A 25745-nucleotide genomic window follows, 5' to 3' on the forward strand; every position below is an offset into this window, starting at 1 on the left:
TTGAAATACATCCACAGGTACACCTCTAATTGGCTCAAATGATGTGAAGCTTCTAAAGCCATAATATGATTTTCTGGAATTTTCCATGCTTTTTAAAGGCTCAGTCAAATTAGTGTATGTAAACTTCTGACCCACTGGAATTGTGATACAGTGAATTATAAGTTAAATAATCTGTAAACAATTGTTGGAAAAATGACTTGTGTCATGCACAAAGTAGATGTCCTAACCGACTTGCCAAAACTATAGTTTGCTAACAATAAATTTGTGGAGTGGTTGAAAAACTAGTTTTAATGTCACCAACCTAAGTGTATGTAAACTTCTGACTTCAACTGTATTTGAATGGTACATTTCTATTGATAAACTGTGTAAATCAAGATGGCTACAGATGACAAACAATACCTTCCATTTAGAACGCATTTTATTGGCAACTGCTAGGAGAACATATTTCAATTTACTGATCAACAACGTTTGCATAGAAGAAGCAATTTCTTATTTTATAAAAATTTGCGCCGTCTCTTTAAGAAAGTAATGATGTCATCCATGACACAGAATGTGCCTATGGGAATCTAGTGGAAACCAGATGGGAGGCGAGGGAGACTAAGTTCATTTGTTTTTGGCAAGGGAGACAGAGTGAATTAATAATGTTTTTGGTGAAAATCAGCTTTGGTGTTCGCATATTTTGCGTTATGGTTAGCATATTATCACCAACAAAGTACTCGGGTAGTGAATTCAGCTGTACGGTAGCAAGGAAAGTTAGCCTAAAATTAAAGCTTGAATCTACTGGTTTCATCTTGTATTGTAAAAGTGTTCTACCCTGTGTGAACATTGTTTTGCTAACAGTAATAAACAGTTTCCACATGCCGATTTGTAGCATCTTAATCTCATTCCTGTCTTTCTGCTGAGCTCCCAATGTCTTATCTTAGGTTGTGTTGAGTATGAGAAATTAGGGCCTTACATTTTGGTAATTTAGCAGATGTTTTTATCCAGAGAAACTCACAGTAGTGAGTTTTTTTGAACTGGTTCCCCGTGGGAAACGAATCCACAACCCTGCCGTTGCAAGCGCCCTGCTCTACCAACTGAGCCGCACGGGATCACGGCACTGATTCTATTGATATCTCTGGAGTGATAAGGCATCTTATTCAGGTAGTTCACTGTCAGTGTTCTTGACCAGGTCAAAAATGTAAATATAAACTAGATGGCAACACAATATTTACCTTTTTAGATGCCATCTTGGGAAATGTGCCAAGAGGAGTGCACCGAAGGTAAGCTTCCATGAGGGCAGTGAATTATCTAGTCATTTTGCAGCATTACGGCTGTCCGCTGCTTTCGCCAGAGTGGAATTCTTCTCCCAGCCCAGAGTTTACTCTGGTGGATAGCTCACATAGCTGAACGCCTGGGATTGTCTGAGCAGAGAGAGATGTGTTTTGTTAGGTTGGAGGGGTTAGTTGGCGAAGTGTCGGTCAGCCGTGTTTTTGTCCAGGCTCTAGCTCCTGGGTTGCTGCCGCTGGGCCCTTTTGAAGCACCCCTGCCCCGCAGGACTCCAGTAAAAACACTCCACACTAATTGTTTTCCACATGTCTGCCCCTCTGCCCCCCCCCCCCTCTGCCTCCACTCTACAGTGAACCAAAATCAAGGGAACAAAGCAAGGGGAAAGCTTAGCTCAGTCTACCTATCTATCGCGTGTGTTTCTAAGAAAAAGGTAGCCTCGATTCTGCCGTAAGCCTGTTGTGTCGGCGGTTAAGACTGAAGACTTCACTGCGTTGATTTAGTTGTTTTTCTTTTTAGGTGCTGGTAGTTGCCAGCCATTGTTCTTGTCTCGAGAGTCTGAAGAGTGTTGTTGAAAGTGTGTTCTGTTTACTCGCTGATGTTGTCTATGTAGTGTTCGTATGTCTCTGTGCCGTTGTTCTGAATTAATTTGCTACTTATCTATTCACCGGACTCCCTATTGAGAGCACCGCTGTCTGTTTCCTTGAAAACGCAGTGGCTCTCGCGGTTGATTGTGAGGAATGAGCTGGTTCTGAACATTGCCCAAATCTTGGCTATTGCCCAGTTGTATGGTCAGGTGCAGCAAAAACAATGACCTAAAAAAAAAGCTGTAGCTGGACCATAATAGAGCAGCATGTCTGACACTCATATGTACACAGAGGGCCAATGTCATTTAAAATGCATGTCAGTCTCTCCTGGTTCAAATTGGAGGAGAGGTTGACTGCGTCACCACTGGTTTTTGTAAGAAGTATTGACGTGCTGAAAGTACCAAATTCTCTATTCAGACAGTTAAAGCACAGCCCAAAAACCCATATATACCCCAAAATACATGCAATCATTGTGTATTGAGAAGGAGCCTTAAGTAAGCATTTCACTGTTAGTCTACACCTGTTGTCTATTAAGCATGTGATTAATACCATTTTATTTAATTTGACGAACTCTAAACACACCCATTATATTTTGGTATTTTTAATTTATTATTATTATTATTATTTTTTTTTAAGTTGTCGTCTTGCACTTTGGCTGTGGTGTTCTTAGTTTGGATTTGTGTCGCTGTTCCTGTCCATTGGTGTTCTGTGTTTTGTCCTTTTCTGTGTTTTGTGTGGACCCCAGGAAGAGTAGCTGCTGCTTTTTCTGCATCTAATTGCAATTTGAATAGAAAAATCATAAATAGTTTTGATGGCCACGATTAAAGAGCTACTATTTTTATTTCTCACCATTCGCCATTCAAGTGCATAGGCAACTGGGCAGGCTTCAGTACATAACACGCCACGTTGCAATGAGCTGGAGGCAGTAAGCAATTTTAAAGCATATACTGAATTGTTTCAACCCTTTACATTTTACTACATATGAGGCATGTCTTACCATGCTTCAAATGAGCCCTGCCAAAATCCAACCAGACATGCAGGCAATTATGAATACTTCCATATTTATCTCATGTTCTATTGGTTTTCAAATCACCTTTTTTTCTGTCCAGTAGCCAAAGGCACAATCCTAGTCTATTAGTAACCCATGCTAATTGTTTCATCTTTAGATCTTCGCTCTCTATTTCATTGAAACCGCTCGCATGTGCAGTGTGCTTTTGACAACGGTGTTTTCCCAATAATTGCATTATGTAACAAACGTTTGCGTAGCCTACTGCCTTGTGCGTTCATTGCTGCACTTAACATTTGTAGAAATAATAGATTATCAACATTTTAAGCTAAATGTGTTGACATGGTGCATCAGACTTGTTGCTTTTTAAGTTTTTCGGGTGTAGCGTAGGCCTACCGGTTGTATGAATTTAGGATCTATCTTCCCACAACTGTCCCAGAGTCTGTTTTGGAATAGGGGATTTCTTTCTTGCACAGAACGACAAGCTGACCAATAGAATAGGAAACTTTTCTACTATGGGGGTATAGTAGATTGACATAGGCTAGTGATTTTGCAGTTTATTAATCATCTTGTTGGCTGAGGAAAAGTGAATGTGGACAGTTCTTTAAACAAGTTCAAATTGCACATTTGAGTTTCGTAAGAAAGACACACCGTTCTATCCTTGACGTCCTAATCAGGTTACGCATCCAAGGCATATGGGTCCGGTCAATTTCTTAAATGTAGGCCTATGTTTACTGCAGGCTGGACGCAATACACAGCTGTGTGGGGTGGGTATTGTGTTTCAGTCTTACCACTGCCCTCGTGCTCGCCGAACACATTGGCTGTGGTGGCGAGAGCTTGTTCTCTCTCTCTCCACATTTCCCTCGGTTTCAGAAGGCCACTTTTTTTTTTAGACAACTGGGCTTGTTTGTTTGTTCTAGACAGCCCCCCCCCACACACACACACACACACACACAATGCCTTCTGCCTCCTGACAGATGGAGCGTAGAGTACCATGAATCAAGATGGCATACTGCAAAGCGTTTCGAAATCATTCCTTCTTTAAAAGCCTCCTTGTTTTCCGTCTGTATTGTGTGGAAGGTAGTAAAAGGCATATTGATATTGGAATTAAATAGAAGTATGGGGAGGAGGTACGCTGATTCCTTAGTTCAGAACGCCATTTTCTGTTTACAGATCTATGTACAGTCACTCACAGCAGGCCTATGTAAGGCGTACGCATTATAGACGCGAGAGCATGTTGTCCGGAGGTCAGCGTAGTGTGCAGGCTTATGGGTCACAGTGGCGAGAGCTGCTAAGTTTATAGTCCTGTTGGACGGCGATACAGGAAAACCCTGTCAAGAGCTGTGGTTGTGCCTTGTGGAAATATTTTATATCGGGATCCATGCTGGCCACATAAACTCTGTTTTCCAACATCTGGTCGTCTCCTTGACCTTCAGTGTGCTGCTGGCTCTGGTTAGCCCCCCCATTTCCCAAACATTTGTTAAGCATCAAAGGAGCTATTGTGGTGCGCGACCCGGGGGGGGGGGGGTTACGTCTAGTTGCTGCACTTACGCGGACATAACACTTGTTTACTGTTTTGGTGTGGACTTTACATAGTGGTTTTCTCAGGGCTCTGTCCTCCGCTGCGGAGCACTTGTTTTTGACAGGAAGATTAGTTATGACCACGTATATGATTAAAGCCAATGACCTTGGAATTGGCCGTAGGATACGCCATGTGTCCTCCTGTCTCTTCAGTTTTTATGATAATGTGGTGGGCTCACTTCGTCCCCTAGGTAGTGTTCAGTGTATCTTTCGGGCAGGTGCAGCCAATTCTGGAATCCCGTCTGACCAAAAGACTGTGAGGGGCTGTCAGGGCTGTACCATGTGGACAAATAGGCTAGACCTGTACAGGACTCTGAAACGTGGTGATGTTGATATCGTACACGTCCATATTACCATAGCGATTAAATGCACAATAACAAAATGCCTAGCCCTATAGGTGTTTGTGTTTTTTTTTCTTTTCAACAGATGAAAAAGTACTACACAAGTCCTTGGTCTGTTTCCTTCATCCAGTACAGGGCTTTGTACGGATTACCCTCCTTCGAGGGACGCCTGCAGCGTGTTGCAACACTGGTTGAGACAGAGAAGCAATATAAGCAGCCAGCTAGCTGAGATGATTGCAGAATTCTATGGCCGCTCGCGTCCTTATTTGAGCTCGCCTCGGTGGCTTCACACATTTCCTCCTGGGGGGCCGATCTCTGGTAAACAGCTGTGCTGTAAGATGTCATTTCTCACATAACACTTAATTATTTGAAGGAACACGTTCTTCCCAGAGGTCATCTCTTCCTCATCGCACAGAGCCATCGCCGGGGCTGTATAAACTCCTAGTATGTTATAATCCCGTCCTGCCATGCTGAAACAGGATTAGCTCTGTCTCTACTTAGCAGTGTGGGTGTGTGTGGGTTTGGGTTGGGAGAAGACCAGGCAGCCACTTCACACGAGCGACTCGCCTCTGAAAACGTTCTTCGTTTTTGTAATGGCCGACGTGGGTATAGGGGCTAATGTAGTCAGTCAAAGCATACGCTCACTTAATGTGACAACATTAATTCATTTAAATCGTGTTTTTCTCTGATCTACTTGGATTTGTTAACACAGCAGGGAAATTGATTGCATGCTGGGTATTTTACTATCCCCATCCCCATCATTTTTTATCCGGCTTTTTTTTCTTAAAAAAAAAATCTCAATCTTTGTTCACGAGCTTTAACTGTGAAATGACTACCTCATAATAATGTCTGTAATCGAAGCGATTGGGATGAATAAATGTTTAGTGTACACAAGCGCACCCCCTAAAGCCCTGTGGAAAGACTGTGAGTCAGTATGTGTAACAGGGAGGAATCTTGAGGGGGCACAGCAGAGCAGGCCTGTGGAAACGATCCCAGAGCTGGGAGAAACAAAGCACTTTCATGGCCGGCTGGCCCTTCCCTCTCTGTCTCTCAGCTTTGTAAGCAGCGTGTGTGTCTGGAATGGCTGTGCAGCAAGGCGTGGGGGAGGGGACGACCGAGCTAGGCAGAGAGATCGAGAGAAAGGGAGGGAGCGAAAGGGAGAGACTCACTCGCACTGCTAATTCAGCCCATTAAAGTCTTGTGCATTCAGAGCAGCCATATTCCATTGTCAGCCCCAACACATTTCCAGCGCGCCTCATTTCGCCTCTCGACGCGTGAGTAGCAAGAAAGTGGAGGAGGTGGGGGGAGGAGAGGAAAACAGGACTGAACAACCCTACATAGGAGAGGAGAGGAAGGCCTGGATCTGGGACTGACTATCAGTGAGAGCTCGGGCTACTACAGTGGGCCTGCAATGGGCAAAGGGGGTCAGTATATAACCTGTGTGTGCGTGTGTGCGTGTGCGTGTGTGTGTGTGTGTGCGTGTGTGTGTGCGTGTGTGTGTGTGTCTGATTTGCCTGCCTGTGAGAGAGGCAGCCATGCTGTTGCAGCCTCTGCCTGAAGGAGAGAGCACTTGAGGGGGAAAGGAAGGAGGGGGGGCAGGCAGCTGAGGGAAAGGAGGAGGCGAGAGGGATGCCAGAGCTCTGTGTATAAATGGATGAGACGTTTGAAGCTGCCTGTGCTTTGCTCAAAGCTTTTTCAGCTGTAGGAAAGAAGAGACTTTAGAAGCAGCAGGAGAGGTGTAGATGGAAAGAGAAGGGGGGATAGAAAGAGCCCTCTGTTCCTTTATTCATCTCTCCCTTTCTGCCTCTGAAAAATAAGTACTGGTTTATCGAAAGAGGGAGAGATTGATATTGGAACAGGGAAATAGCATTGATAGTGCTAGAGACCCAGACAGACAGCCAGACAGACAAGACAGACAGACGGATAGAAAAACTGGAGCTTCAAACGTAACAAAGCCAGTCCAATCGACTCGAAGCGAAGTGAGGCAGTTCAAATGCTGACTGAACCCTCAGAGCGTGTGCATTGTCAGATTAAAGCTATCACAGTAAGAAGATAAGGAAGTGTAGGGAGGGGGTGTAGGGAGGGGTGGTCGAGTTCCCTCCTTTTTCCTGGTATCTGGCTGGGGTGGACCGGTGAAAGGGAGCTTCATGGAGAGTTTCTGTGATGGGTTTCTGTGACACTTCCCCCTTGATCAGCTCTCCATTTGGGACAGCCCAAACATTTCCTCCCTGCTGTTGCTCTGACACAGGAAGGAGATGTTCCAGGTTGTGTGTGTGTGCGTGTGGATCGTTTTCTCCCTCATGTTTACACGAGGGCTGAGGCAGTGATTTGTTTGCCACCTCCTCGGTGTCCCTTTGTTCCTGAATGTACAGGAGACTCATCTTGTCCGGCCCATAACGTTTTCAGCCCAGGAAATGTCAGGCAGTTAATTTGCTCTCACCACCTCAGTTTGTGAACACTGGAGGCCTGAGGGTATTTTAAAGGGTAGGTAGCATAAACGTAACCACATGTAACATATGGATTTGCATTAGTATATGGATCAAAAGTCCCAATGCAAATTATGCCTCACTTTAACATTTTTCTACATAGCGGTACATAAAACAAATCAGAATTCTAAAGAATGCGGAAGATATGTCGGAGAAAAAAATGGGTTTTTTTTGCTGGGTGTGACGTTATACAGAGGACCCGGCAAGCCAGTATATTCCCTATAATGTAAACACCAACAGAAATAACTTCAAAAGTGTAACTTCAAATGAAACCAATTCGTTCAGTTAAAATGTCAGCCAACCTACAAGCAAATACATTATGAGTTTGGGACAAATCGGCTTGCAAGGATGCTAGCCAAGTAGCATGCTAACGTTAGCCCTACTAGCCTACTAATGTTAGCTTTTCCAGCCTGCTGTGGGCAATTCCACACTAACAGAATTACGCTTTGACTCAGATTCTTTACTTTAAAATGTATGCCAAACAAAAAACTATGATTTCAAAGTTTAACAAACCATACGCACAACGAAAACGTTTAACGATTTCTACTGAAAAATGTACTAAAACGAATATAGTGGGAAAACTGTGTCGATTCAAACTTTGGTAATGGAGTTACGGTAAAATCTCCCTCAGGTTTTTATGCGACCACATTTTCCAGTAAGTGAAGTGGATATTAATAACGGAATTACGTCATGGATTCCTGATCTGTACAGAAATGCATAAATATGGATATTGATGTCATTCTCCCCATGTTTCACAAGTTTGGACACAGTAGAGTACAGTGCAGTACAAATACGTAATCTACTGTGCTCTACTCACTGTACAGTGCTGTACTATTACTGTACTCAGTACTGTATTGTACTATACTCTACTGTGCTTTACTCGCTGTACTGTGCTATCCAAACTTCGAAACATACAAGTGTTGTCACGTTGTCAGAATGTTGACTTTGATAGCATGTTTAGTTTCACGACACTCAACACCAAAACAATACCCGATACCAAAACAATACCCGATACCAAAACAATACCCGATACCAAAACAATACCCGATACCAAAACAATACCCGATACCAAAACAATACCCGATACCAAAACAATACCCGATACCAAAACAACACCCGATACCAAAACAACACCCGATACCAAAACAACACCCGGTACCAAAACAACACCCGGTACCAAAACAATACCCGGTACCAGAACAACACCCGATACCAAAACAACACCCGATACCAAAACAACACCCGATACCAAAACAACACCCGGTACCAAAACAATACCCTGTACCAAAACAATACCCGGTACCAAAACAATACCCGGTACCAAAACAATACCCGGTACCAAAACAATACCCGGTACCAAAACAATACCCGGTACCAAAACAACACCCGGTACCAAAACAACACCCGGTACCAAAACAACACCCGGTACCAAAACAATACCCGGTACCAAAACAATACCCGGTACCAAAACAATACCCGGTACCAAAACAATACTATGGCAAAGAAAAGAAAGCTTAAAAGGAAAAAAAGAAAAGAAAGCTTATTAGCTAAAGTGTCAGAATAACCACCTGGCTACATTTTTAATTGAAGAATATGTTGCTAACTGGTAGAACAACTAAAATAACAAGTAATGAAATATCTATATATAAAAAACAATAAAGCACCATGTTTTGCTCACATACACATATTTTGCAGATGTTATCGCAGGTGTAGCGATATGCGTATGTTCTTAGCTCTAACAGTACAGTAACACAAAACAATACACCCAAATCCCAAAAAGTAAAAGAAAGGAATTAAGAGATATAGAACTATTAGAACGAGCAATGATGATGTGTGTGTATAGACATTATGGACAGTATATGAAAAGATGTGTGGAGATGTAGTTATATAGGATGAGCCTCCACTAGAATAAAGTATATAAACATTATTATTAAAGTGACCAATACATAGGACACCAGTCTCTTAAGGTGCAGGGTTGAGTACCGGGTGGTAGCCGGCAAGTAACAGTGACTAAAGTTCAGGGCAGGGCACTGGGCGGAGGCTGGCAAACGGTGAGTATTTAAGTCTGATGGCTTGGAGATAAGAATCTGTTTTTCAGTCTAAGAGAAGACTGTCTTAAATTGTCCTTATGCAAAACCACATCTGAGACTCTGAGCATGCAAGATAATTGTACAATTACATCTAAACTGTGTTAAAATGTAATTTGATACATACAGTGTCAGGGTTAATTTGCTCATATATGACCATACTATTGGGTGAAATCACATTCCTTAGACCTACAGTGTGTTTCCAAAATGCATCATACGGGGATGATTTCTGTATTTTGAAAGTTAGATATCGTGAAAACTTGATTGCTGACAAGCAAAACGTTTAGGGACTATGTCAACAATGGACTAATGAAACAAATACCAAAATGTTGTTTTTGAGTGGAGTTTTCCTTTAAGGAATGTTGACCCATTCTCAAAACAAGTTCCACAGTCTCACACGGCTCTTTCTCTTTTTGGGGCGGATTTAACTTCAACTGACCTGGGATCAGACCTTAAAGATGGTATTGGAGAGGATCTGGTCCGAGCTTGAAAGGACGGACCTCTGACCCAAGAGCAGCCATTAAATGTTCCATGTTTTTTCACTCTCTGTTTTATCAACTGTGAGTGAAAAAGACATTAGGTGAAGAGAAACGCTCTGCTATTCATTGCGTTGGACGACTGCTTCGCCGACTACTTAGCTAGAAAACAGTCCGGCATCTTGACAGCTATGTGCTGTGGATCTAATTTTATGAGCCTCTCCTGAGCTCTATTGAGGTTTTGTCTAGAGAAATAGCTGGTATTACAGGGTGTCTGGTGAGAGCCAAGGAAGTGGCAGTTAGGCCGGAAACATCAAACTGATGGTTTACCTGCAGTCTTTCAAGACCTGCCTCTGCGCTAAGCTACAACAACAGTGGAATAAATATCTCACTCACTCAGGCTATTATTCAGTTAACGGTTAGCCTGACTGTCGACTCGAGACTGGAGACAAGTGTACAAGATTGCCATATGATTCTGTGAGCTGAATAGCTGGCCTTTCTTTGAGTGAACGTTTTTGGTCGCCTAGTTGAGATGTGAATCCCCTTGCCAGGTCTACTGCCTCGCCTTTGTCCTATCCTCCTCTCCTCTTCTTTCAACCCTCACGCTACTGTTGTGTGTAAACAGTGGCCTGTGGCGTTAAGCAAGGTCAAGGCTGTAGCAAACCACAGTGCTCTTTATTCAGTCATGTATCTATCTGATTCTATTATCCAATTTGGCTGTGTAGAAGGATAGTGTCATTGCCCCTATAATGGAGTAATACTCGTCAACCAGAGTAGAGCCAGCACAATGGTCTTAAAATAGCTCCAAGGCCCTTGACTAGCTGTTGGTAGTATCTCTTCCTGATCCCTTCCTTTTAGCCCAAGCCTGCAGTGATGATTGCCGAGCAGCGACGATTATCACCATCCTTCTGCAGTGCCTTCAGAATGAATTCACTCCCCTTGACTTTTTCCACATTTTGTTGTCTCAAGGTGTGATTAAAAGGGATTTAATTGTCTGTTTTTTGTTGTTGTCAATGATGTACATATATCATGTATTTTGATTAGATAAGTATTCAACGCCCTGAGTCAATACACGTTAAAATCCCCTTTGGCAGCGATTACACCTATTTGAGTCTTTCTGGGGTAAGTCTATAAGAGCTTTGCAAACCTGGATTGTGCAATATTTGGCCATTTAATTATTTTTTCAATTCTTCCAGCTCTGTCAAGTTGGTTGTTGGTCTTTGCCTGGACAGCCATTTTCAAGTCTTGCAATAGATTTTCAAGACGATTTAACTCAAAACTGTAACGAGGCCACTCAGGAACATGCAATGTCCTCTTGGTAAGTAACTCCAGTGTATAATGGGCCTTGCACTTTAGGTTGTTGTCCTGCTGAAAAGTGGATTTGTCTCTGTGTCTGTTTGAAAGCAGACTGAATCAGGTTTTCCTCTAGGATTTTATCCCCCCCCAACACTCCTTAGTCCTTTCAGATGACAAGCATACCCATAACATGATCCTGCCACCACCATGCTTGAAGTTATGATGAAAGGTACTCAGTGAGTGTTGTGTTGTACTTGCCCCCAACATAATGCTATGTATTCAGTTCATTTATTTGCAGTATTGCTTTAGTGCCTTATTGCAAACAGGGTGCATGCCTTTTCACTCTGTCATTTAGGTTAGCATTGTGGAGTAGCTACAATGTTGTTGATCCATCCTCAGTTTTCTCCTATCAAAGCCATTTAACTCTGGTTTAAAATCACCATTGGTCATGGTGAAATCCCTGAGCGGTTTCCTTCCTCTCCGTCAACTGAGTTAGGAAGGACGCCTGTGTCTTTGTAGTGACTGGGTGTATTGATACACCATTCAAAGTGTAATTAATAACATCACCATGCTCGACTGAGGAACCTTACAGATAATTGTATGTGTGGGGTACAGAGATGAGGTAGTCCAAAAAAAAAAAAATATATATATATATATGTTAACCATTATTGCACACTGAGTTAGTTCATGCAACTTATTACCCGAAGGTATTTAGGCTTCCCATAACAAAAGGGTTGAATACTTCTTGACTCAAGACATTTCTCCTATGGTATTAAGTACCCATTAAACATTGTGATATACGATGGTATCGTTTCGGCTCTACACATCATTTGTTTAATAAGCTTTGCTCCGTTGTACGTTTTTTTCCTTTGACTTTTCATTCGATTTTTCCATCATGATATTTGTTTGCTCAATTTCACTTCTTGTTGCCTGTATTTTGTTCTCATTCAGAATAAAGCTGTGATAGAGAATAGCCTCTGACGTTCACACTTGTTCCCATTTTGAAAGCTGCGTCTTTAGGTCAAACACTTTATTAGAATAGCTTATTTGGGAAATACTCTTCCTAACTTTAACTTGTCTTAGTGCTTTTGATAGGCAACTTTCATATAGTGTTTGGCTTTCGGCTATTTGGTTCGCAACGGCAAGGAGGGATGCATGCGCCATTTTTTTTTTTTTTACACGAAGCTCTGCTCAACGGTAAGGTTTGTTCAGATTTACTTGTTGGATTTTTCTACCTCGCTGTTGTTAATTCTACCTCTCTCATTATTACCGTAGGCCTATCATGTTTTTAGGATATTCAAAAACAACTTCAAACTTTCGGAGAACTCTGTTAGTTAAATTCATTGTTTGATCATGAGGTATCACGTCAGGGGAAAGCCAGCATTTAAAAACAGTTGTATTCATATCAAATGGAGGGGAAAGACAAAATGAGGCCTTTAAAATAATAGCAGACAGTGGAGTGTTCAGCTATATGGCCCAGGTCATCCGACAATGACAGAAAATAGATATTTTTTCTGACTGGATATTTTGAGCTGCTTTGGCGGAAATCTTAGCTCTGTCGACATTTATTCTCTTGCATTCTGTAAATTGTTTATAACATATTTATTTCAATAAATTATGCAGGTTATAGCAAAGAAACATGGCCACTTGGCATGGCTCTGCTATGGGCTGCCCGGGTCAGCTCTTTACTGTGTGGTGCCAGTCAAGTTTAAATAGGCTATACATCGTCTGTCATATCACAACGTCGTCACCAATGACGATGGCTGTCCATCTTCGATATCCGATACTATTGTAATATCGCCCAACCCTAATGTAGCTACTGATATCACTCCAAGACCCTTTCTTAGTAGTGTTTGTGCTGCAGACCTATGTAAAGTGATAATATAGCCACTTGTATCAGGTGAAGGATTGTTTTCTTAGTGGCACAGACCTGACTAAAGTGATAATGTAGCCACTTGTATCAGGTCAAGGATTGTTTTCTTAGTGGCACAGACCTGACTAAAGTGATAACTACTTGTATCACTCAAGGACAATTTTCTTAGTGGTGTTTGTGGGATGGCAAATTGTGCTCTTGTTACTCTGGCTCTTTGCGGCAGCGAGTGAACGCGACAGCTGCTGCGTGGGGAGGAATGAGGGGGGGAGCAGGTTCTCTTGTGGCCATGTCAGAAAGGTGACAGGTTAACAGGCATGCAGGGTGGCTTTGTGGTCCGAGTTGGTCCCACTCTGATGAGGTCAGTGTCACAGGGAAGGGCGCCTTTTTAATGAGATTAGGAGAGCGCTGCAGCTGCACAACACCTCCGGGAGGGAGGGAGGGAGGGAGGGAGGGAGGGAGGGAGGGAGGGAGGGAAAAATAATGTATGTGGAAAAAGTATAGAGAAATGTGGTTGTAGAAAAATGCAGAGAGGGGGAGAGTGAGTCAGATGAACAGAGAATGAGGGAAGGAGAAACCCCTCTTGTCATGTTGAGAGAGCTTACCGGCCAACTGTTGTTTCCGTCCTAATCTCGTTTCACTGCACACTGTGGAGGGCCTTCCCCAGGTGTGCTCAGCCTGACCCCTTTTCAGCCTCCCAGAAAGCAAGAGAAAGTGAGGGAGGGAAAACGCGTGAGTCATTTCTATTTTATATCGGAGCCGTTAAAAATGCACCAGCCGTACATTTTAAAGTGTGTGCCTTTTTCGGGTTAGAGCTTCAAGAGGGTTGGTTATGTGTTGCTCCTGACCTCTCACGACATCACCGCATCTGAAACTTTAGTAGATCTCGACAACGCACACAGAACAATCCCAAGCCAGAGAGAGCAACGTACTGCTTTTACAAAAAAAAAAAAAAAAAGAAGAATCTTGCCATTGGTAGTATCTGTTAGAAATGCTATTGACTCTGTACTGTGTGTAGGAGGGCTCATAGGCCGCCGGGGGATCGCCATGCATATTTAACCGGAGGATGAGTACATCCACTGGAACCATACCAGGCTACTAGTATTAAAACGTCACTCTGCATCGCACAGTACTTTTAGCGGATTGTAATACGAAGCTCATCTTACCAACCACGGAGGACGGACAGAATAAATAAAGACACAGTGCCTTCAGAAAGTATTCATTCTGCCTTGATTTGTTCCACATTTTGTTACAGCCTGAATTCAAAATGGATTAAATAGAATTGGGTTTTTTCTCGCCCATCTTTTTATTTATTTAACCAGGTTGGCCAGTTGAGAACAAGTTCTCATTTACAGCTGCGACCTGGCCAAGATAAAGCAAAGCAGTGCGACAAAAACAACACATGGGCTAAACAAATGTAGAAAAATCTGTATACAGTGTGTGCAAATGAAGTAAGGAGGTAAGGCAATAAATAGGCCAATAGTGGCGAATTTTCAGATCTTGCCATAGATTTTCAAGCAGATTTAAGTCAAAACTGTAACTCGGCCACTCGGGAACATTCACTGGGGCGGCAGGTAGCCTAGTAGTGGGAGCATTGGACTAGTAACCGAAAGGTTACAAGATCAAATCCCTGAGCTGACAAGGTAAAAATCTGTCGTTCTACCCCTGAACAAGGCAGTTAACCCACTGTTCCTCGGACGTCATTGGAAACAGTTAAATAAAGGTAAACATTGTTTTTGTTAAATAAATCAAATAAAACACAACTCCAGCATAGATTTGGCCTTGTGCTTTAGGTTATTGTCTTGCTGAAAGGTGAATTGATCACCCAGTGTCTGGTGGAAAGCAGACTCAACCAGATTTTCCTCTAGAATTTTGCCTGTGCTCAGCTCCAATCCATTTCTTCTTTATCCTGAAAAACTCCCCAGTCCTTAATGATTACAAGCATATCCATAACATGATGCAGCCACCATTATGCTTGAAAGTATGGAGAGTAGTACTCAGTAATGTGTTGTATTGGATATGCACATAACACTTTGTATTCAGGACAAAGTTAATGTTTTACTTTAGTGCCTTGTTGCAAACTGAATGCATGTTTTAGAATATTATTGTCCTGTACAGGCTTCCTTCTTTTCACTCTGTCATTTAGGTTAGTATTGTGGAGTAACTATAATGTTGTTGATCAATCCTCAGTTTTCTCCTATCACAGCCATTAAACTCTGTAACTGTTTTAAAGTCACCATTGGCCTCATGGTGAAATCCCTGAGTGGTTTCCGGAGTTAGGAAGGACTCCTTTATCTTTTGTAGTGACTGGGTGTATTGATACACCATCCAAAGTGTAGTTAATAACTTCACCATGCTCAAAGGGATATACAATGTCTCCTTTCATTTTTGTATTACTTTTTTTTTTTTTACCCATCTACCAATTGGTGCCCTTTTCGCGAGGCATTGGAAAACCTCCTTGGTCTTTGTGGTTGAATCTTTGTTTGAAATTCACTGCTAAGAGTGAGGGACCTTACAAATAATTGTATGTGTGGGGTACAAGGATGTCATAAAAAAGATTGCACTTCTGAACTTATTTAGGCTTGCCATAATAAACTGGTTGAATACTTATCAACATAAGACATTTCATATATATATATATATATATATATATTATTCCACTTTGACATTATGGGGTATTGTGTGACAAAGAAATTGACATTTAATTGACATTTCATCTATTTTAAATTCAGGGTTTGTAACAACAAAATGTGGAAAAATTCAGTGGGCTTTAATTGTTTCTGAAGGCACTGTAAAGGCTATTGCTGTGAGGAGAACATTTTCCACCCAAAGTACAGTAGGGCACTGTAAACATAGACCTGCCTGTCTGTTTGTGTATTAACAGCATGCTCTGAGGGTTTTATTTGACTGAGGCCTTAGAGCACTTTGCTGTTGCACTGCATTACATAGACCTAGGCCTGGGTTTGGTGTTCATTAGGTACCAAATGGAAGAAAACAGGCCGAAACAGGGAAGAACTTCCTGTACTTCCTGAATAAGAAAATCCCATTACATTTTTTCGTAGCAAAACATTGTAAAATGTTTTCCGTTGTATGCCCTAATGAACACAACCCATGTGTAGTACACACAGGAGGGATAGTTAGAGGGGACTGGTGAACTAATCAGGTTCTGCTTCCTCTACAGGCCCCTCTCTCTGGTTACAGAAGGTATTCTCTGGGTGGTTTGGCTTCAACCTCCCCCTGTTTCTACACCATATGTATTTATTTAAACTAGGGCTGTCAAACGATTTAAAATTAATCGAGTTAATGACATTAGTTAATTGTGATGAATCGCACACACACATTCACTCAAGTACTGTTAAATCTTCAGGCATGCTAAGGGATTGTTCTCCCAATTTCTGATTGGACAGTTGACTGTACGAACAAAAACATACTTTTTTTGTGATAGTAAAACCATTTTCGGTGTAACCTTAAACTACTAAAACCAAATACAGCATGTAGAAAAGATCATGGAGATTATATCTTTTTTATAAAGATCATCTTTGAGAACTAACAATCACCAAAATAAAAACTAGACTGTCGGGGAGAAACTGAAATTCCAAAAATGTAATTGCATGTGGCCCCCATTTGATTTTGTTCTAGTGTTTGAGTCACTCAAATAGCATTATAACTAAGGCATAAGTCTTGGCAACGTGTAGAATTGCAGGAAATTAGCATTGGAACTGTAAAATGTATATGTGTTTTCCTTAATTGTTGCTCAAAGCTGTGCGCACAGTGCACCACAATAGAGACAGCCCCACCAAGACCGAACGCGGGGAACTTTGACAGCCCTCATTTAAAAACGACCCTCTCTCTCTGTGTTCCTTTTCTCTCTTAATCTTCCTTTCAGATATATTCGGACAAATATGTTTGCTATCGGTGTTGAGTGTGTGTGTGTGTATGGTAAATAGCAAGCTACTTGTCATCTTAAGCACTCTGGCATGTGAATTAGCTTTTCTGACAACAGATGGAAGTGTGTGTTAGAGAGAGTGTGTGTTAGAGAGAGAGAGAGTTTGTGTGTGTGTGTGTGTGTGTGTGTGTGTGTGTGTGTGTGTGTGTGTGTGTGTGTGTGTGTGTGTGTGTGTGTGTGTGTGTGTGTGTGTGTGTGTGTGTGTGTGTGTGTGTGTGTGTGTGTGTGTGTGTGTGCGTGTGTGTCGATGTGAACATGTGTGAGAGGGTGAGGTATTGAAATCGGAGTACATTGGCGTGTGTGTGAGCCATGGGTCCTTCGCATACTCCAAATTAGTCACTGGAGCAAATTTATTGAACCATGTCCAACTATTTCCTCCTCTGCTGGTCTGTTCGACAGTGTCCATTTTGCAGTGTTTTGTCAGCACAAATCCAGGTGCCGGAGAGGGTCAAGGCTACTGGGAGGAAAGGGGAGAGAGGGAGGAGGGTGGTAGAGGTACTGTAGATTTATTAGATGTTTGTTCAAACGCCCCCCCCCTCTCTGGCCTCCCTCCTCTCCCTCCCTCTCCCTCCGAGTGAGGTCGACTTGTTGTAAACTCATCCTGTCTCAGGGCCTCACTGGAGCCTCATTAGGTGTGGAATGTGTTTATGGGTCAGAGTTGATCCGTATCCTGGATGTTACTGTCACAGGGTGTGTGGTGCTCATCTAAGGACTGCTTAGATAGAGCCAATAGCCTGTGTGTATTCTGTGCTGCTTTCTTCATACCTACTCTTGACTTGGTTCATTTTACAGCCTTGCTGTCAGTGCGTAGGCCACATTTTGATGCTACGATCATACGCTCTTCCTAAAGCACTTCACGATGTAGCAGGTCTGCGACTGTGTTTTATTACGCTATGCCGACTGCCCCCTCCCAGCATCCACGCCTGATACCGGCCTATCTTAATGGTGTGAGAAAGTTTGCCGGCGTGTGTTCTGTTCAATATGAAGCATGCCCTCCCGCAAGCCGGCACATTTTTTTTATGGCCTCTTACGCCCTTCCCTAAAGTTGCCACATATGTTGCAGTGCCTTTTGAACCTTTTGAAGAAGCCAATACTTCGATATTAGCGTTTATGAAGGGCCGCGGTCTGTAAGACACACAGCCGCACGTTAGTACTGGCAACATGGCTTGTGTTTTAACACGGCAAGGTTGGGTCGGAGATGAAAGGCACCTCCTCGTTTCCAGGCTAATCCACACGGACAGCTATGGCCCATGTGACTGGTGTTACCCCCCCCCCCCTCTCCATCACCGCCCTGACACTCACCCCTTTGAATAGAGCCCTCTCTAATTCACCCTAAAAGGACTTCTTTCCAAAGAGGGGATTACTTCACTGTGAAGGGAAATCACAGGGAACACTGTCGTCCTGGGGGGGGTGATGGCCAACATTCCTAATGATCCAGACTGGTGGCAGCCACCGAGGGAGTGGAAGGGAGGGCACAATGTGGGATTGTAGCTGTTTGGAGTGGGGGAGCTTGTTGGACATCATGTGGGATGAAGAAGGGTCCCTCTGGCACCCAGGCTGAGCACACTGGAATTCTGGAAGCAGCTTTCTCCCCGTCCTTTAAAACGTGACATGTTCATTCAGCCATCCGTCAGTCCACTCTATCGGGGGCTTTGGGAAAAACGAGCTGTGATTCAACAGACCTCGGAGAGAGCGAGAGCGAAAAGTGAGTGAGAGAGGGAGTGAGTGAGAGAGGGGGGAAAAATCTACTTGAGTTCCAAGCATGACCTGTTCATTAGCCAAAGTAAGCGGCTTCATAATTGACTGCCTTTTTTTCCCGGGGCTCTTGGAGCAATTTTGAGAATAGTCTTGACTCCAGTCGGAGGATGTTGAAACAGCGAAAACCTTTGCTTTGAAGAGCCTCTATTGAGCTGCAGTAGCCATGGTTACCATCAGGGCCTGCATAAGTGGGAGAAAGGGCTAATTCCCCCAGTGTTACAACCCAGCCAAATGGTACAGAGAGAGAGAAAGGAGGGTAGACCTCCCTTTCCTTCTGCCCCCTCCTATCTCCTGGTGTGTAGCCCCTCTTGACTGGCACAGAGCATGACTTGTTGTGGATTTCTGGGGAAGACCCACCCCTCCCCCTTTCTCCTTCCCTCCACAGTTCAGACCACAGAGCCATTCTAGGAAGCATAGCCTGGGCCTCATTCCAAGGAAGAGAGTCGGAGGGGGGAGGGGGGGTCGGGGTCAACTCACAAATTACTAAACCTTCTCTCTGCCTTGAAGGAAGACACAATTCCCAGATATTTGGAGAGTGTATTTTGGATGGTTATGGAAAAAAATAACAGGGTCACCTCCTGCTCATTTTGAGCATTCCTCAGTTTCATCGGCGAGGGCAGGCAGCTTGTATCCCTCTGGTGGACTGCACTTGGTGTAGAAAGCCAAAGGCCTAGGAGAGGAGACATGTTTTTTTGAGTGCGTCTATATGTAGGCCTACTGTTTTTCCAATTTTCCCTTCGTTCCTCTGGCAATGTGAAGGTCTTGACAGGCACTTGCGTTTGACAGAAGTTCAGGGTCATTTCACCACGCCGACCGCTTTGCGCGTAATCGTGTAGTTTTAACAAACACAAAGCACAAACCGGAGCAAAAGGGAAATCAATGGATTTTAAAATATTTGTCATCTTGCTTTATCCGGGATTAATTACAAATATGTCTAAGATGCCGTATTTGACAAACACATGATTTATTTCAGCAATGATGTTTCACCGTCTGTCCCTTGAGGAAAGGCTGGGTGTTCCATTTTCCCTGAAGCGTCATAAGGGCGTTTCCATCACTTTAGGATCTCCACTTCTGCTGGATACTCTCTCCTAATAAAGACTCTGACTTGACCAGAGGAGCTCTCTCTCTTCTCCACCCCCCCCCCTTTTTTTCTCTACTGATGGATTGAACTCCCCTCCCCACCCTCCTCTCTTTCCCCTATCCCGCTCCTCTTCTCTCCAGCACGGCGGTGCCGGTATAAATCCGGTGATTAATCAAAACGAGAGGGCCCGTATCCCCTGCCTGCCTGATTTGTCCCGGCTCGTCATTGGCACAGAGAAGTGCCACGAGTGGCTCTTACATCAGCACGCCATCCTTGCCGACATTGTCTGAGGCTCCGCGCCTAAATCATCCCATGACTCACATTCTCCGACTACACTACCTGCCATGAGAGGAAAGGAGGGGAACGGTGGGAGTGAGGAGAGGATGGATGAACTGACTGGCAGAGAGGTCGTCTTTATTTTTCTTCCTCTCGCCTTTCCTTTTTTTTCCCTCTTTCTTTGCCGAGGCCTTTGAAAAGTGCTTGGTTGGAGCAGCGCGGTGCCTGTTTCCGTGCAGAGTTTCAGCTGTCGCTAGGATCCCCTTCGACAGATTTATCGCCCTTTTGCGAATCGCCCTCACAGGGGCGGCTAATGGCCCACCGAGCTCGACTGCCAGTTAGTTGCTGCTTCGTGTGTGTGTGTGTGTGTGTGTGTGTGTGTGTGTGTGTGTGTGTGTGTGTGTGTGTGTGTGTGTGTGTGTGTGTGTGTGTGTGTGTGTGTGTGTGTGTGTGTGTGTGTGTGTGTGTGTGTGAGGGGGGGACTAGCTAGGCCTCCAGGCAGTTGCCCATCCAATTAGTCCTTTCAGTAAACAGGCTGAAAGGCTTCTGCAAACGATGAACTCTGGCCCTCCTCTTCGGTCTTTGTTCCCTGTACTTTGAGTGGCCGAAGTTTCAAGGCAAAAAAGACTTGGGACCAGTCAAAACCCACCCCTTCAATCACAGACTGTTTTCTCATTACCTTGCTGGGCATGCGTAATGCCTGAGTAGGGTTGCAACATTTGGGTAACTTTCCCAAAAATCCCTAGTTTTCCAGAAATCCTGTTTGGAAGGTTCCCTGAAATCAGGAGGGAACAAGCAGTACATCTGGAATATCCCATCCCGAATTTCTGGAAAACCAGGGCATTTTTGGGAAGATTACCGGAATTTGACAACCCTTTGCCTGAGTTATGACGTCACTCTGACTATCTTCATTGTTGTCACCATCACTGGGAAGAAAAACAACCGAGCAGTTTGTGAGAAAGCGTTTAGAATATGTGTGCTCTGTGATTAGTAATGAGTTCAACAGAGCAGCAGAGGTGGAGGTCATTCGCCACAGAGCCTAGTACATGTTGGAGAAGCTGAGGCTTGCCTTCTAACAGGGCCTACAGAAATGGAACTCGGTGTGAGTGGAGCGACGGTGTGAACAGCACAGCGGGGCTTTAAAACAACCAGCGCTGAAGAGCATTCCATGGCCACTGCTGAACTTTGGGCTTAGGAGAGCTCCATCAAAGCAGGCGGTGTTAAAGGGGCTGTCTGGACAAGGCCCGAACAAGGATAAGTGACCGCCCTCTCTCTCTCTCTCAATCCTGTGCTCACTCACTGGCCCCTTCTCTGCAGAAAGAAGAGAAAGAAAGAGGGGGGAGGGAGTGAGACAGAGAGAGAGAAAGCAGGTTCTCATTTCCTTTTGTCTCTGCGCCCTGCAAATTGATCCTCTGGCTCAAAGTGAAATGGCTTAACTGCAGTATAAACAGACTGCCGCTGTTCCTCATAAGGACTAGCATTAGAGGAAATTGGCGGTGTCGGGAGCGAGAAAGAGAGAGAAGGCATGGGCAGAAGAGCAGTGTTTAAACCCACGCACTCACTGCAGCCAACGCGCCTGCGCTCCCAGCGTGACTAATACCAGAGGTCATCAGCTCCAGAGGCGGCGGCCATTTCTCACAGAGAGCAGTCGCTGATTACGCTGGTGGGTGCAAGTGTGTGTAACTGTGTGTGTGTGTGTTTGCGCCTTCTGAGCAAGTTATCCAGGAAACGCCAGAGAAATGGGTCTTATGTAAGCGTGATTAGTCGTTCCATGTCATTTCAGAAAGCCATGACACTCACCATCTGATTGTTCTGAAATAATTTCTGTAGTTTGAAACAGGTAAGATTGGCAGTCCTGAATTACTTTGTTGTAATTTATATCGATCTCTGAGATATTGAGCATGTTGGTGCACCCAAATTGGCCATTTTAATTCATACGATTCAGTTAATGTTCAATAAATATAGTACCCAACATCAAATTTGGACCAAACATTTTCCTACCAATGAGACATGAGGAATCCAATAAAATGGTGAAAAGCCACTATACGCTGATCCCACCCCAACAATCAGTATACATTAGCAGTTCTCTAAGTCTGACAAGTAGTATGGCGCTGCGGCTTGGAGTATTGCTTCTTCAGCCTATGTAATTTATTCCCTGTGAATCTGGTGATAGTTAGTATCCCCTATTCAGAGAATGTTGGAATTGAAGTTGCTTGCATTATTTTTTTATTATTGTGGCCAAGCCATTCAGTTTGTCCTCCTCTTAGCAACCTAATGCTTCAGCCCAACTCTCCCTGAATAGTCCATAAAGTGGCAGCTCGCTGAGAGGGCTATCCCTATGGTGCAATTCTCATATTAATAATTTTCCTACAAGCCCAAAACTTGATGGAAAAATGGGCTAGGGAATAAAGTGTTGTGGAAACCATAATACAATTATATTATAAACCATTACATGACAGTCTTATGTTTGTCAATACAATTATTATAAAACAGCTCTATTTAATGTGATTAGTGGCATTTACCATTAAACCCAACCCAATAAATGTACCATTGTAAAACACTATCTAGGGTGCGTTTTGGGAATTTTATCATTGAAACCATTAGAACTACTATAGCCTTTTGGATTGCTTGTTCACCAGGAATGGTCTAACAGTAACTAATCCAGATCTTTTTTGTAGGGAATAAACCACACACAAAGGGGCCATTTCCTGAACACAGATTATGTGTAAGAGAAAGACAAACTAAATGACTTTCATGGTGGACTGGTTTGAATTGTGAGGACGACCACACAATGTATTTTCATCATGAGCAAAAGCTATTGGTCTCTACCTAAAATTGCAAAGGAAATCTTGTGATCTGTTGAATAAACACAAAAGACCAGCGAAATGAGTAAAATATCATGAAGCAAAACTTGGTACTTTCACACTCATTTATGGTTAATAATGCAAGCGACTCCAATGACAAATTTCTGAACAGGGGAAAATAACCATCAGATTCACAGGGAATACATTGCACGTATGAAGAAGCAATACTCCAAGGCGCAGCTTAATACTATGCATTACTATGTCAGACATAGAGATCTGATACTGTATATTGGTTGTTGGGGTGGGAGGGGCTGTGGGTGTCTTTAGATTTTTTTTTGAGGGGGGGGTTCATCACGTTTTACTAATTCGTAGGAAGAAGTTTGGTACATGTTGGATGTCGGGTACTATATTTTCTTGAATATAATCCTATCAATTAAAATGTCAAATTTTGTCTTAATCAATTAGCTACATTTCTCAGATTAAATGATACTTCAACCCCCCAAAAAATGCAGGAATGCTAATCGTATCAGTTACTATTTTAGAACAATCTGTGGTGGTGGGTGTCGAAAACGCAGCGTGCTGGAAACATGAGCCCCAATGGGATTCGATTAGCTAACATGAATCAAAAACAGGAAGTGGAGAAGAAAAGCAAGACTGAGCGCTGAGCTTTTTGAGGATCTTGGGTTACGCTGAATACCACAGTGGGGCCCGCAGTTTGATGCAAGGTGACCCGACCACTCCCGTGTCAAACCACATGAAGACTTCTTCTGTCCTAAGGGCCTTAGTTGTTTTGGCTACCCTAAATGGTGGACATAGCATAGCACAGGTTTTTTTTCTCCTTCTCGGTCATCAAATAAATAGGCAAAATATGTTAGAAATAATCTAGTGTAAGTTCCATTTAGCCTATGTCTTGGCCATGTTCAGTGTAATGTACAACTATGCTGTAATGTTACCAGGCCAACAAGCCTTTCTGAGGGACCACCATAGCCAGACACACATCCCTGCCCCCGCTGCACTGTTTATTTGTATCTGGACATGAGCCGTTTTTTGTGCTTGAACTAACGAGGTCATCAAAGTATGATGCTACACTCAGGCAAGGAGAGGGCCAGGACTGCCAGAGGCTAAAGAAGGAAGAGAAAAAGGAAGGGAAGAGTTTAGAATTCCTCTCCATCTCCCTACCGCCATCCCTCCCTCCACCCCCTTCTCATTGTGAAGCCCCATATGCTGAAGGACACTCAGGAGAGAGGCTTTGTGGGTTTTAGGAAGGGGGAGGGAGCTCCTCAGCTCCCGCTGTCTGCTTACTGTATCTCGGTCACGTCTCGTGTTTTAATCAGACAGTTACCGTGGGTCTCCTCTCTTTCGCTCCTTCCGTCCCTCCATCCTCCCCTGTTCTCACCTGTCTGTCACTCAGTGGGTGAGAGCAAGGGGGAGAGAGAGAAAAAGTGCCGCTGTCCTTAGACATCCTCCAGCAATTTTTTGTATTTATTTTAGTGTTGAAAAGCGATATCCCAAATATAAATACGTTAAAGTACACACACTAAAAGGTAAAAAATATATATATATATTAAAAAAAAGGCAACTGTAAAATTGAAGTGGTAGGCCTGATAGGATAGGTCTGATAGGAAGTCGTGATGTCATTGTCCCTCCCCCTTGTTTGAGTAACAATGGAGGAGCAATAGAGAACAAAAGAGCAAAGACCCATCCCCCTACCTTGTGCTATGTCATGACTTACCTGGGCCTCCTATTGAGATGTGCCTTTTTTGTTAAGTAAATCAGGTGCTAAATTAGGTGAAAAGGAGGCTGGAGTGACACGTTAAAGCCTGATAGACAGCGGGGACTTGCATAGTGAGTATGAGCAGTCGACTTGTCATCGCCATCACAGCAGCAGCACAGAGGAGAGAGGCTGGCTGGAATCTTAAGGTCTTTTCATTTCTGCTCCGCAGTTGTCCATTTCAGCCCCTATTCTTGTCCGCTCTCATTTTAAACTCGGGATGCATGAGATATCGGTGAGATATCGGAATCGGACGATGCCGACATCGACCCCGATGTCTAGTTTAACGCCGATGTGCAAAACCGATGTCAAAGCTGACGTGCACACCTTTATAACGTAGGTAGATGACGTAATGGCGCCACATTAAAATGTACACGTGCAACACATGCAACACAGCATTCCTAACCTGGCCCACAATGTCTGCTGTGTGGATCGAGCAGTCAACAAGTCGGGCAGTCATTTGAAAGACTAAGAACATTTCAGCGAGACAACTCAACGCCAAGATAATGGAATTCATTGTCCTTGACAATCAACCGTTCTCTGTAGTGGGTTATGTTGGCTTTCGCCGACTGGTCGAGCACCGATACGCACTACCAAGTGCGCTATTTTTCAGATGTTGCCTTTACCGGAGTCACACAGTAATAGCGTCACTGCTATTAGCTTCACGACTGACATTTGGACCAGCGATATCAGCCCTCGAGGATTTTGTACTGAAGAAAATCATTTCATGCTCATGAATGTGCTGGTTGTCATACCGCTGCTGCCATTTCAATGGCATTTGAGAACATGTTTGAAACTTGGTAACATGAACTCACTAGCTAGCTCCATTCGAACAACTGACTGGAGAAATAAGCTCATCAACTACGTCTGCAGCAGACGTGATACCCTCGGTCATGGCATTGAAACGCCTGCTCAACACAACTACTTGCACAGGTTGTGAACAAGCGATTCGGTGGCATTCTCTCTTTAATGTATCGCCACCCTGCTCGATGCAATGTAAAAGGACCGCTACTTCGATGCAGACAAGAAACAGGGTTTACGTGAAATGTTACATACACAGCTGGACAAGACGGAAACGAACACAGTGACAGTTCGCACTGAGGAAGAGCGACC

The 25745-nt window shown here is 43.6% G+C and overlaps 1 protein-coding gene across 2 annotated transcripts in view; it reads left to right on the forward strand.

Moving 5' to 3' along the window:
• Positions 1-25745, forward strand: part of znf609a (zinc finger protein 609a) — a 167618-nt gene that overhangs the window by 101732 nt on the left and 40141 nt on the right. Inside the window, exon 1 of one of the 2 annotated variants that reach the window (XM_035790548.2) lies at positions 5753-6205. The exons of the other annotated variant lie outside the window; for it this stretch is intronic. The gene's annotated coding sequence lies outside the window, so the exon portion shown is untranslated. Of the gene's footprint in view, positions 1-5752; positions 6206-25745 lie in introns of those variants that run through there. 2 annotated transcript variants of the gene reach the window in all.

This window comes from Oncorhynchus keta, chromosome 17 (assembly GCF_023373465.1).
Source record: "Oncorhynchus keta strain PuntledgeMale-10-30-2019 chromosome 17, Oket_V2, whole genome shotgun sequence".
Lineage (NCBI taxonomy): Eukaryota > Metazoa > Chordata > Actinopteri > Salmoniformes > Salmonidae > Oncorhynchus > Oncorhynchus keta.